This window comes from Wolffia australiana, chromosome 2 (genome assembly GCF_029677425.1).
Source record: "Wolffia australiana isolate 7733 chromosome 2, ASM2967742v1".
Taxonomy (NCBI): domain Eukaryota; kingdom Viridiplantae; phylum Streptophyta; class Magnoliopsida; order Alismatales; family Araceae; genus Wolffia; species Wolffia australiana.
In genome coordinates this window covers 13,136,662-13,150,917 of record NC_135836.1, presented here as the reverse complement: position 1 = coordinate 13,150,917, position 14,256 = coordinate 13,136,662, and the positions used below count along the sequence as shown (strand labels likewise).

Genomic DNA, 14,256 nt, shown 5'->3' with positions numbered 1-14,256 from the left:
GGAGAAAAGAATTCTTTAGAGTGGAAGTTAATTCTTCAAGTTTCTTGTTGGTTTCTCTTATCCATGCATGAAGATCAGCTTCCTTTGAAGTTACTTGCAGCACTCCTTGTTTTGGGTTGGCATTTCTTCCATTTTGACTTGCTCCTATTTCCTGTAGGTTAGTTTCAGCCACCCTTTCCAAAAGATCAAAGACTTCATCCTCATAAGCCATATAGAATGAGCCACCAGCTATTTGATTCACTTTACTTTTTAAAATATCAGGAAGTGATTCATAAAAAATTTCAGCTAGCTGACATTTTTCTATTCCATGGTGAGGGCATTTTCGGATTAATTCATTGAACCTTTCCCATGATTCATTAAATGCTTCATGATCATGGGGATAAAATTTCTGAATTTCTTTTCTATAAAAATTAGTTTTGGAAAGGGGATAAAATTTATGTAGAAATTTATTCTGCATTTCTTCCCATGAGTTAAATGTTATGCCTAAATTTCTATACCATGCGAAAGCCTTATCTTTCAAAGTAAGCGGAAAATATTTCATTTTTAAAGCTTTAGTAGTTAAACCAGGAATATTTTGAGAGGAACATCGAATGTGAAAATCATCAAGAAGTTCTAAGGGGTTTTGAGAAGAATGACCAGTAAATTCAGGGAGAGAGTTAAGTAGGGCATTGCCATACCTAAACATAACCCCCTCACCTACATTGATGTTGATGCCGGTTTGCCGTAGACTTCCTGATGGAGTAGATCTATCCAGCATCGTCCTTCTCCTCCCTTGTTGTGGCTAACCATCTTCTGCCATATCGACTTCTTATTTATCTTGAGCTGTAAGTGTTGCTGGAAGAGCAGGATATTGAGTGTCTAGATCTTCCTCAACACTAGTCCCAGCCTTACACCTTGTTAAGACCATCAATCTCCAAAAAAGTAGTTAGAAGTACCGTTTGTTGAGGGTTAGCTGCCCTCAACTTTGGCAAAAGAGGAAAAAATACAAATTTACTAAAAACAATCACCGTGCTCCCCGGCAACGGCGCCAGTTGATAATTCAGATTTTGGGGTAATTAATGATGAGCTAACTTCACTAATTAGTGTTGTTGGTTTATCCGAATTAAAACAACAAAAATTTATAATAACCTTACTAGCGTAGAGAGAGTAAGGGTCGATCCACAGGGAGCAAGGGTTTTTTTCTTAGGTATTTTTGTGCTTTAGTTATATATTTTTTAATAATTTTAGCGGTAGGTTTACTACATATGAAGATAAATAACTAATTAAATAAAAATATATAACAAAGAAAAATAAAATATTATTATAATATTAATAGGCAGAAAATAATTTTTTGGTATTTTTAAGGAGTATTTTAAAGCCAAAACAAAATAAGAAATGAAACAGTTTGGCGCTCTGGACTTAGTCAAAATTTGGCTAAGTCCGGATGCCAAATGGGGAAGGTGCCTTGGTGGAGGAGAGAGAAAAAAATGGACTGTACTAAAATCACTCTAGAATGAGTTCTAGAACAAATTTTAGAGTGTGGTTGGATTCACTGGAACCGTCTGGATATTGGCTAGCTGATCCAAGACTAATCAAAAGAAAAAGACGAACAGAAAAGAATGAAAAAGGAGAAATAAGAAGGTAACCTCTTTGTCACACCCGCTAAGGTCCAAGGGACTTCTTCTTCTCCTTTCCACCAGCTTCTTCAGCCCTAGATGCTTCCTGCTCAGCCTGGCACTCGCTGAGGTGAATGGATCTATGACTCAATTGCACTTAGGCCACCAAACATTACTTTGGATTGAACCACAAGATGAATTTTACAATAGGGTGAAGGGGTTTATATAGGGAGAGAGAGCAAAGGAGAGCCAGTGGATTTTTAATACAATGGATGGCCAGATCTTCTTTTCAGGGTCATGATCCACGTCCATTATGGTCCTCCAATCAGCATTGAGACCTTTGAAATACCCCTTGGACGTTCAAGGCTTCTTTCCTTAATTAGCATTAAAGGTGCTATCTTTAAGTCTCCACCCTTGGATGTTTTGTGGATTGAATGGCTGGATCTTCTTCTCTGGCTTGGATCCACGTCCAAGGTTGTCCTCCAATCAGCATCCAAGCCCCTGAAATGTTCATAAAAATCATGACTGGACCTTCCCCTTGCCCTCCTTTCTTTGGCCCAACATGCCTCTCGTAGTGGGCTTAGTGGAGCTTCCTTAGTGCGCCTTTAGACTAGAGCACAGTTGTCTTGCTTTGGGCCTTCTTTCTTGGCCCAGGGTTTTGGCTGAGCCTGCTCCTCTAGTCCAAATAGCTTCCTCTTCATTTAATTATCCCCTTTATCCATGAAAGTTTCACCTAATTCCTGCATCTTCCACATAAACTAAGAAGAGAGTGAGATTCATTCCACTTAACTCAATGAGTTAAGTGGGGTTAGTCCCACAAATGACAATAATTAACTCCAAATTAGAAAAAGGTGATTTTATTTCATGATTTTTCACAACTTAACATAAATGTTGATAATATATCCAGATAAAGATAAAGAAGTAGATAAATTAGCTAGAATTGCACATATATATTACTATCATTTTGGATTTATCAGACGCCGAAGCGTGCGTGGGATGACGTGAGTATGGACTTCATCCTGGGATTGCCTTGCACCGCGAGGCACCATGACTCCATCATGGTAGTCGTGGATAGGTTTTCGAAGATGGCCCACTTCGTGCCCTGTGCAAAGACGTTAGACGCCGTGAAGGTCGCCCAGCTCTTCTTCCGAGAGATCATGCGCCTTCACGGCCTACCATCCTTGATCGTGTTTGACCGTGATATGCATTTCACAAGTTACTTCTGAAGGACCTTGTGGAGCCTCTTGGGCATGAAGCTAAAGTTCTCGACTGCCTACCATCCGCAAACCGATGGTCAGACGGAGGTGGTCAATCGGAGTTTGGGCAACCTACTCCGCTCCCTGGTTGGTGAACATCTCGCGTCGTGTGATCTCATCATACCACGCGCTGAGTTTGCATATAACTCCTCGGTGAACCGAACCACCAGGTTGAGCCCATTCGAGATCACGTACGGCCAGGCCCCCCGTCGACCCTTAGACCTAGCTCCCATAGATCCGCATGTTAGGGTTTCCGAGGACGAACTTGCATTTGCACAGCATGTCTCTGCATTGCATCATCGCATCCATGATAGGATCACGCAGCAGAATGCATTGTACAAGCAAGCCGCCGACTTGCATCGCCGACCCAGAGCATTTGACGTGGGATACTTAGTGATGGTCAGACTTAGGCTGGAGAGGTACTCTCCCGGGACGGCTACGAAGCTGCATGCTCGTAGTGCCGGCCTGTTCCCGATCCTCCGACGAGTGGGCAACAACGCGTATGTCGTCGAGATTCCCCCTACTTGGGGAATGGGCTCCACATTCAATGTGGTGGAACTAGCTCTGTACCGGGCCCCTTCTCTCCCCCCAGCCCCAGCCTCTCTAGACCCCTTCAGCGTGAGTGAGTTTGCCACGACACTCCCCCGATTGTTTCACCCAATAGGCACAAGGAAATGGATTGTGTACTACAGGCGATAATTGACCATGCAGGTGAGGGGATATTGAGGAGGTTCCTAGTTCAGCGGACAGGACTCGCCTGCGAGCACGACACTTGGATCACAGAGCATGAGCTCCAACGCCTTCGGCCAGATCTTCTCCAGCCGGTGCCGTTCATCCACCCTGACTCGCCGGGTTGATGGCGCAACACCGCCAGACATCATCGAGCCAGCACGCGAGGAGCCACCATCATCATCAAGCCCGCCACCGACACGTGTCCAACCGACACGACGAGCCGCTGCAGCGACGCGCGACCCCGAGTTCAGATACTCGGCATGATGCACGCGCCACTTCATCGTCGGAGCAGCCCACTTCTCCTTTTGTTTTCTTTCTTACCTTTACTTTCTTTATCTTCGTCATCGTCGTCTCTTTAGTTATCGTGTAGTGAGCCTGTGGATATCTTCCCCTCCCCTGGGCCTGACAAGCCATTTTCCTTTTAGTTTTCCCTTTTTATTTCTCTCTTGTTTGTTGTTCTAAGGGGGCCCATCTTCACCCATTATATAAAGGGGGGGTGGGCGCCAAGAAGACACTCTTGAATTTGGAAGTTTCATATTAGAAGTTGAATAGTCATATTGTGAGAGGAAGGAAGAAGAAGAAAGAAGAAGAGGAAGAAAGAAGAAGAAGAGGAAGAGGAAGAAAGAAGAAGAAGAGGAAGAAGAAGAAGAAGGGAAGGAGAGGAAGGAGGAGAAAGAAGAAAGGGAGAAGAAGATCAAGGGCGCCGCCAGCGCCGCCTCCGCCGCCCGCGCCACCATCGCCATCCTCGGTCACCAGTTTTGCCCCCGTCTCTCTGCCGTCGCCTTCTTTGCCAACTTCGCCAACCTCCCTGTCGCCGTGCCCGTCGTCCCTCCGCCAGCCGTCACCAGCCCACTCGGTCCCATCGCCTCGCCTTTGCACCCATGGCAGTGGACGCCCTTAGGCCCGCTAGTGACGGTCTGCCTTCTCGCTGACCGGTCATTCGCCCGCGTGCCCGGACGTGCAATCTGACCGTCACCCCGCTTACGCTCGTTGCGGCCGCGGGTGACGCTGTCGCTCGACCCCGCCGGAAACGCCCGCCACTCCGGCCGCACTTCACCGCCACCCGACGCGAGCTTTCCCTTCTCGCCCTGCCGACTGTCCACCTTCCGGCTACCCCTCACTTGCCGAGTTCTCGCCGCTCGCGTGTGTATCAGGTGCGCACCCGGCCAGCTCTCGCGCCCCCCAGTCACGCGCAACGCTCGGCCACGCGTGCGCCATCGCGCGTCCCACCTCCAGGATCTCTACTATGCGCGTGCAGTGTGCCGTCCGTGCCCCGCGCTACCAGCGGCGCCCGCCTACGCATGCACTGCACGGTATGCCTGTGCCCGCGTGCCCTGCGTCCCTCTCGCTGGGCGCCCACGCCGCACCCGAGTGATATCCTCAATTTCAGTGATTTTTTACTGGTTATTTACGGGTTAGTCATGTGAGGAATTGAGCTATTCAACAATAAAAGTTAACCTCACAGCCTTAGGGCGAGTAAGGTGTCGATCCACAGAGCGCAGATAAGACAATTGCAATTCAGTTCACTTCGGTTTATAATTTTAGATTTCAATATTCAGTTTCAACAATAAGCTAAAGTATTCTCAGTATAATCTTGCAGAGTAGTCTTTTAGAAAACTCAATTCAGCAGAATCGTCAGTGAAGAATTTCTTCACTAAAAGATTCCCTCCTTCCCTTTGGGGCAAATGCACAAACACCATGTGGGTGTTCCTGCGCGCGCGCGCACCTGCGCGGGCTGCTGCCTGCACGCAGGCTTGCTCGCTCGCAACGCGGCGTCTACACACGGCTGCTGCCTGCGAGCGGGCGCACCTGCTCGCAATGTAGAGTCTGTGCACGACTATAGCTGCTGGCGGCCTTGGTCGTGCACAGATTTGCAGCGCGCGGCCTTGGTCGCTGGCAGCCTAGGCTGTGCACGACTATGGCTGTTGGCAGCCCTGGTCGTGCACAGCTCTACAACTGGCGGCCTTGGCTGCTGGCGGCCGAGGTTGCGGCCTTGGTCATGCGCAGCTCTGCTGTTGGCGGCCTTGGCTGCGGCCTTGTTTGCTGGCGGCTTTGGCTGCTGGCGGCCTAGGCTGCAGCCTTGGTTGCTGGTGGCTTGGGCTGCTGGCGGCCTTGGCTGCAGGCTGCTATGGTTGCCTGCGGCTGTGGTTGTGCGCGGCTTTGGTTGTGCACAGCCTTGCTGCGCACGACCTAGCTGATTCTGATGAGGTAAATTGTGAACTATATGCAGTGGGAAAACTGAGGATTTGAAGAGGGACGAGAAGGAAAACGATTCAAACAAACTATAACCTTGAAATTGAACTAGAAGAAGAAACAATATCAGTTGGAATCATTGGAAGATCACTGGAGGGTTTCTTCCAATCCAACTTAGATTGTCTTTAGGGAGAGAAGTACATAGTTACTGAAACTTGAGAATCGCTCCGTCCTTGTGTCACGATCCTTGCGGCAAGGTGGAGGTCGTCTAGCCCAAGTTATTCCTCAACTTGCTCCTTCTCCCCAGCTCCAATGCTCATCAGCTCTTGGAGGGTGCAGAACTCCTCTTCTCCAAGCCCTGGCCTGTTCAAGTGAAAATTCTGGACAACCTAAAATGCTCTCTCAAGAGGCTATTTATAGGTTTCTCTGATTTGTGCTTCTTGGAGATCTTTTTAGGGCTTTTCTTCTTTTTAAATTTTTGCCAGCTCCTCTTGGTCAAATGCATTCTTCTTTGTGCTTGATCTACATCTGAATTCATTAATCCACTAAGTGAGATCTAATCCACTTGATTCACAGAATCAAGTGGGGTTAGTAAGTAGGAGAAATAATGCACATGAAATATAACTAATATGGACTAAATGTATGCAAATGACACTTTGATGCTCAGAAAATCCTTAATAATTTATGACAAATTAAGAGTCATCAAACACCCCCCCAACTTAGATCATTACTAGTCCCTTAGTAATGAAATACAAGTGAGAATAAATGATGATCACTAGATGACTCTTTATTTTTGATAGCTTCTATTATTGTTCTCGTCAAGGAGTGTCTTTGCCAATTGAGCATGGCCAGCTTAGGGATATTCCTAAGGATCTATTTCAGCCTTCGACCAAAACTAAGTGCACTTCTGATCTATGGATTACATATAGGTAAATACATAGTATATGAGATAAGGTTGAGTTAATACCCCAAGTGCATTACTGAACAAGGCGTAGAGAGCAGTGCTAATGCTGGCTCACTACTAATGGCTATAATATTGTCGGCTCAAACACATGGGAGACAGCTTTTCCACCTTTTTTCAATTACGTTTGCTGCATGTTGGTCATATTTGATGACAATCAACTTAATTTTAAAGATGCAAGCTTTAAGCTCGTGGTACTTTCTACAGCTTTTTTTACTTTGCATTTGATGGCGCTTATCCACTACCCATGTGCCGTCCTTAGTAGATCGACAGCTTATTCCCCCGAAGAGGTTTTGTATCCCTCTTGGTTCAGGGAGCTTCACTCACATCAATAAGTAATAATGCCATTGAGCCAACACTAGCTCTACCCTCCACTAAAGCTAAAGGTTTCATGCATGTAAGTATTAACTCAACTCGAGGTGTATGACGAGAGGAGAGAAATATGATGATAAGAGTGGTGGATTTCAGCTAGTATGAACGTACGTGCACCTAGCTAGGCTTGGTTCACCTCGGGTATCCTTGGCTGGCAAGTCGTTCAACTCCACTCACCCTTGAAAAGAATTCCAATATCATGTCTATCATTGATGGAATGTCTCCTAAGATCATCAAATATCCTTGGTTTGGTGAATGTAAAAATGAAAAAAATTTCATGGATAACGAAATATTTTTTATGAGACTCGATCCCCCCCCCTCCATAAAATGGCATGTTCCTACATGACAGGAATTAAACTGGAGCAAGGAGAAAGAGAAACCAAACCAAGGAATGGAGAGCGGCGATTGGCGACTTGACTTGTCCTTAGTGTGGTGTAGGCGGCTTGGAAGGGTGAGGCTGCAACATAACGAAGACAGCAAAAACAAAACAAAATGCAAGAGAAAGAAAACAAGAAAACAAAATGAAACTACTGTTCCGATCATGCTACTATCAGTAGGAGGTTTTTCTAAAGAGATATTCATAGGTCCTTGCAAATCTTCATCCTGTAAATATGGCTTAAGTCTTTGTCCATTAACAGTGAAATGTTTTTGAGATTTAGGATCTAGAATCGTGACTGCTCCATTTTCAAAGACTTGTTGTACGATGAAGGGACCATCCCACTGATAACTTGCAAATTAACATGATTAATTAATGAATGTTGTATTACATTTATGTGTTTTAATGACTATATTTTCATGTTATCATATTAAAATAAAGATAGATCATTTAACCTTTCATTTTATTATTAATTCTGCTTTTTTATCATTTTTTATGGAATTTAACTTCATTTCAGTGAAGAAATATTTTTTACAGGGCTTTAAATACTTGGCTAAAGGTTGGTAAGTGTTTCCATGATTTTTCTGGAGTTTTTCCATATTTTTATATAATTTTTTAACCATTATATAGCCAAGAAATGATTTTTACATATTTAAATAACACATATATTATTTATTCGGCATTTATAATATATTTAAATATTTACTAAGGAGTATCCACGTCATTCGCCCGAAATTCGGGCGAATAAATGGATATATTTATTTAAATAAGGATAAAGAGAGAGAGAGAATGAGTGGTTATTATTATATAATAAATAGAGAGAAGAGAGAGAGAAGAATAGTCAACATAAGCGGCTATGATTTAAAATATATAAAAGAGAGAAGATAGAGAGAAGAATAGTCAACATAAGTGGCTATGATTTAAAATATTTAAAGAGAGAAGAGAGAGAAGAATAGCGGCTTATGATTTAAAATAAGGACCCTGCTACGCGGGCAACCGGTTGCCCCAACGGAATCTTGGGCAACCGGTACACGTCAGAAAAAAAACACATGTCTCGCCCTCGGTGGCGATTCCGGCGAAAACATTTCGCCCTCGCCTCGCCGCCTCGCCGCTCGCCGCCGCCTCGGTGGCGTGTTTGCCGTCAAAAAGTAAAATTGCTATCTCTCTGTACTCGGTGGCGGCGGCGGGGTGGGGGGGGGGCAGAGAGATGATGGCCGGTTCGTTGATTCTTCGAAGGAGATCGAAGATGACGAAGATCGTCTGCGTGAATTGGCAAGCCGAGAGATTCCAAGCCGCTTTCGCCCATCCAGGCGACGGCAAGAGCCTCTCGAGATCAAAGGCAGTGGTACGTCGCTCCTTCCCTTCCGCCACCACTCGAGGTGAGTACACTTCGGCATTCTCCGGCTGATTCCGAAGTATCGAGTACAGAACGAAGAACAACACGCAGAGGCCGAGATTGATGCCAACGGAGGTAAACAGCGCCACAAGAATCATCGCGAAGAGAATTTCAATCTAACGAGCAAACTCCCAGCGGACGATGATACAAAAAAAACCTGATTCGACAAAAAACAGATCGTTAATCCGAGTTAAGGCACGCCGTCCGCGTCCGATCGTCCCGCCAAATCAGGCTCACCGCTCCAATTTCTCCTGCGACAGCACTCTGCAGAGAAATCAAGCATCAAACACGCCGGATCACGACGTCTAAAATCGAGAATCAACCACAGGGAAATCACACCACAATTCAAACATCATCACATCCAAAAAAAACGAAATACCTCCAACGATAATCACTTAAAAAATTCTTCGGAAACTCAGCTTTCTTGACGTTTGATTTCAGGAGCTATGAGCTGATGGAACAACTTCTTAAGGTCTACATATACAGGGACGGAAGAAGACCGATATTTCATGAGATATTCGGCCACGGAAGGGCAGAGAGAAATAGAGCTGTCGCCGAATTCGGGCGAGTCGGTGGGCTTGCGCCCGGTGAGCTGCTCGAGCAGGACGACCCCGTAGCTGTACACGTCGCCCTTGGTGGTGCAGCGGAAGCTGTGGTAGTACTTGGGCGGGACGTAGCCGGGGGTCCCGGCCAGGGTCGACACCCTCAGGTGCGTGTCCGCGGGCGCGTCCATGACCCGCGCCATGCCGAAGTCTGAGACCCGCGCCTCCATCTCCGCGTCCAGCAGCACGTTGCTGGATGTCATGTCGCGGTGGATGATGTGGGGGACATAGCTGTGGTGCAGGAAGGCGAGCCCGCGGGCCGGGCCCTCGGCCACGTTCTGGCGGGCCGTCCAGTTGAGCCGCGGCGCGGGGCGGGCGTGCAGCGCGTCATCGAGACTGCCGTGGGGCATGAACTCGTAGACGAGGAGGCGCTCGTCGCCGACCTTGCAGTAGCCGAGGAGGGGGACGAGGTTGCGGTGCTTGATCTTGCCGATGGTGTCCATCTCGGCGGTGAACTCGCGGTCACCCTGGCCGCTGACGCGGAGGAGCTTCTTGATGGCGACGGCGCCGCTGTCGCGAAGCTGGGCTTTGTAGACGGCGCCGAAGCCGCCGGCGCCGATGAGGGCGTCATCGTGGAAGCCGTTGGTGGCCTCGAGGAGGTCCGCCAAGGTGAGGGAGCGGAGGGGCTTGTCGAAGTTGGCGAGGCTGATGCTGGCGGCCTCCTTGAGGGCGGTCTTCTTCCAGGCGTGGTCGTCGGGTTTCGGGGCGGGTCGCGGGTCCCTGTGGGGTCTTGCGCGCGGCGGTCGGCGGTGAGGAGGGCGAGGGCGAGGGCGCAGAGGAAGGAGAGGAGGAGGCCGGCGACGGCGCAGGCGGCGAAGGAGGACGCGCGGTGGCGGCGGGAGGGCGGCGAGGGAGGACGCGCAGTGGCTGCGGGAGGGCGGCGGGGGGGGGGGGGGGGGGGCGAGCTCGCCGCCCCAGGACACGTACAGGGCAGCTGCGCGTACGGCTGGCGCGTACGAGCGGAGGCTGATGGCGGCGGCAGCGGTGACTGGTGGCGGCGCTTTTCGGAAGCCGGAGAATCGCCGGGAAGAGAGAGAGAAAAAAGAAAAATGAAATGGGTGAGAGAGCACGAAAGAAGAGCGCCAAAAGAAATGAGGCAACCGTTTGGTTTTTATGGAGAGAGAGAGTGAGGATTAAGAGCGTCCAATGAGGGCAAGACACGTGGTTTTTTTCCGACGTGTACCAGTTGCCCAAGATTCCTTTGGGGCAACCGGTTGCCCATGTAGCAGTGTCCTTAAAATAAAAGAGAGAACAGAGAGAGAAGAATGGTCAAAGATTGCGGCTAAGAGAATAAATAATATGTTTTTTTAAAAAAGACCTTTTGTCCTTTTCTTTTTGGTTTTATTATTTCAGGGTTACGTGGAGCATTCCTAGCCGTTCAAATGACGAAATCACTTGCCAATGATTGCGGGCTGACGACGCGCACAACAACGTGTTAGGGCATGATACGAGAAAGCGGAAAATGAGAAATAATCATGCTAGCCAATCAAAACGTGCCATTTCCAAGCTTATTGGAGGAGAGATAAATAAATCCAACGGCTCAGATTTTTTCTCACTAAAACCTTGATATCTTGAGATCTACATGTCCGATTGGGCTGAAATTTTGAGGGTAGGTTCGTCTTTTCTCCCTCTACAATCCAGATGGTTGGATCTTTAAATGGAGGTCTGGAAAAGGGCGAAAATCACTTTTTGGATGCTCTCCCCAAGAAATTGGCCAGGAAGGACACAGGAGGGAGTCTGGAAGTCAACAGATCTTGCTTCTACAATAAAAATTGTAAGTTTCTGATTTGTAATTCAACACTCTTCTTAAACGATTCTAAAATGCCGAGGCATGGGTGGAATGTACATGCGCTAGAATTGTGTTTTGAATGAAATAAGCACTCTGTTTTGATTCTGATTCAAGATCTGATTTTTATCCTTTATTCTACATCAATTTAAAACATTTCTGCTTCATTAGATTTTTAATTTAGGGTCGGATTTCATCTTTTCCTCAATTTCTTCACTTTCTCTCTCTAGGTTAATTTGTTTAGTTTCTCTCTCTAGATTTCGATTTTTATTGTTTAGGAATTTACTTTAATATATAAAAAACCTAAAAATAAATTTTGAATCAAAAATTCATCTGTCTTGAACTCCAATTTAAAATCCTTTCTTGATTATTTAATTCCCAATTTTAATTCATAAAATTGTTTTAAAATTTATAATAATTGGGAAATTAATAATCTGAATTAATCTGAGCTTAAAATTATAAAATTCCTATCTTGAATTTTCTGACCAAAATATTAAAAAATCAAAATTAAGTTTTACTTGATTTTGATTAATTAAAGAATATTATTGAGGATAATTAAGACTTATTAATTGCAAAATCAATTCATTCTTGAATTAATTTATTAAAATTGGATAAAAATTCTCATTTGTTGCCTCCCTGTGGTTTGACCCATTACTTGCTCTATATTCATATTTAGTGATTAAGGGAAATTATAAATTTTATTGCATAAGTCTAAAAGCCCAAACAACGACATATTTTACGTACATTTCAACTTGCCCGGGAATAATTTCAACCTCGAATTGTAAAGCCAAAATTTTTGATTCTCTACAAATATTCTTCTCCTCAGGCTTTTCTCATGAAATGTTTTCATTTTGGGTTTATAGATCTTTGAATTCTTGTAGGCCTCATTCCGGAGTTCTTCCAACTCATGCAATTGAAGAAGTCTTTGTTTGCTGGCTTGATCTAAAGCCAAATTAAGTTTCCTAACTGCCCATAGTGTCTTGTGTTCTAATTCTAAGGGTAGGTGGCAGGATTTCCCAAAGATTAGTCGGAATGGGGACATTCCTAGAGGGGTTTTGTAGGCTGTCCTATAGGCCCATAATGCCTCGTCTAGCTTCCTAGACCAATCCTTCCCATCAAGACGCACTATCTTCCTTAAGATTTTCTTGACCTCTCTATTGCACAGTTCGACTTGACCATTAGCTTGAGGATGATACGGGGTAGTGACTCGATGATGTACACCAAATTTCTTAAGGAGGGTTCTAAAGTTATAGTTGGGGAAATGAGAACCTCCATCACTAATTATGGCTCGTGGGCATCCATATCTATAGAAAATATATTTTTCTATGAAATTGGTCACTACCTTACTGTCATTGGTCTTTGTGGGAATGGCTTCTACCCATTTGGACACATAGTCGACGGCCATCAAAATATATTCATAGCCATTGGAGTTAGGAAAAGGACCATAAAATCTATTCCCCACAAATCAAAGATTTCTACTTCTAGAATGGGCTGTAAGGGCATACAATCTCTCTTGTTAATGTTAATTGAGGCTTGGCAAGCTAGACAGTTGTTATAAAATTTCTGTGCATCTTAAAATAGAGTAGGCCAAAAAAACCAGATTCTACAATTTTATGGGCGGTTACCTTAGCCGAGTAGTGCCCTCCTCCTGGTTTTGCATAGCAGAATTCAAAGATGCTCCTTTGCTCGCTTCCGGGTACGCACCGTGATAGGCCAAAAATAGGGGTGAAAATTACGCGAGTTTTTTAGCCCTTGTCGTTGTGAATTTTTGGCTTATGCAATAAAATTTATAAAACTCTACTTAATATTTATAGTGATAAGTATGAGTGTCGTCCAAGGGAGGCAAGTAGGAATTTCAATTTGATTTTATTTTTTTGTAATTTAGATCCTAATTAGAGTGAATTTGATCTTCAATGAGGATCAAGTCACCCTAATTAGGTGAGAATTTAGAGAGGGGGATAGAAGAGATGAGAAGACTAGAAGAATTAAGGGCTCTAAATTTCCTTCTTTGATCCTCATTAAAGGATCCAAGAAGTCATTTAGAGAGGTTGAAAGAGGGTTCTTAAAATGAGTTGGGTTGATTTTTGCAGATTGATAATTCAGAACTAAAATGGGGAAATTGAGAATTCTAAGAATTAAAACTAAATTTTTTTATAATTTTTTTTGTAATGCAATTGAATGCCCAGGTAAAATTTCTCAATTTCACCTCTCAATCCTAATCAGGGCTTGTACATGCCGCTCAAGCCAAGCGATTTAGAAGTTCAGACTAGAATGGAGATGAAGAAACAAACAACTTAACCTATTTCATTCAAAATGCACAAAAGTTTGAATACAATGAAAGAAAAAAATACCAAAACTATTGATCCAGGCTGGGACTCCTCTCTGTCTTGCAGTTGTGATGAAGCACCCTCCAGAATGAGCCCCTCCTCTCGAAATTCAGCTTTTATACCTAGGTCACATGGTGAAAATCACCATTTTACCCCCGTTTAGTAATTAATTTTTATCTATCAATGTAGGCTAGATCTGAATGATCCAACCATAAAAATAGAAAGAGGGGATCAAGATGAGCAAATCCATAAAAAAATCATCTCACTCGGACATCAGGATCAAAAGTTATTAATAAATCAATTTTAAACCAATTTAGTCCATTGGATTTAAAATTGATTTATTTATTAATACATGCAATGAGGTGTCTACTTCCCATTGGCTGCGGCGTTTCAACTCCTTTGGCGAGCACTCTCTCATCGCGCCACGTACCCCTGACGAGAGAGTAAAAAAAACAATTAAATTTTCGTTAGTGCGCATTTTGCGTACGTTTTGATACGCACGCACACGTGCGTTTTTTCGTTCCTTTGCCTACTTGTGTGTCGCCACGTCACCGCCCGTGCACGCGCATTGTATGCGCCGCACGGGCGGTGAACTTACCTCCTGCCACATACACATGTGCGATTGCCGTTGGATTTTTATCCAACGGCTAAAGTTGCGCC

General features: G+C 45.0%; 1 pseudogene; it reads left to right on the top strand.

Annotated features, from left to right (window-relative positions):
* Window positions 1–302: 302 nt before the first annotated feature.
* Window positions 303–396, top strand: LOC144700375 (small nucleolar RNA R71; annotated as a pseudogene).
* Window positions 397–14,256: the final 13,860 nt, after the last annotated feature.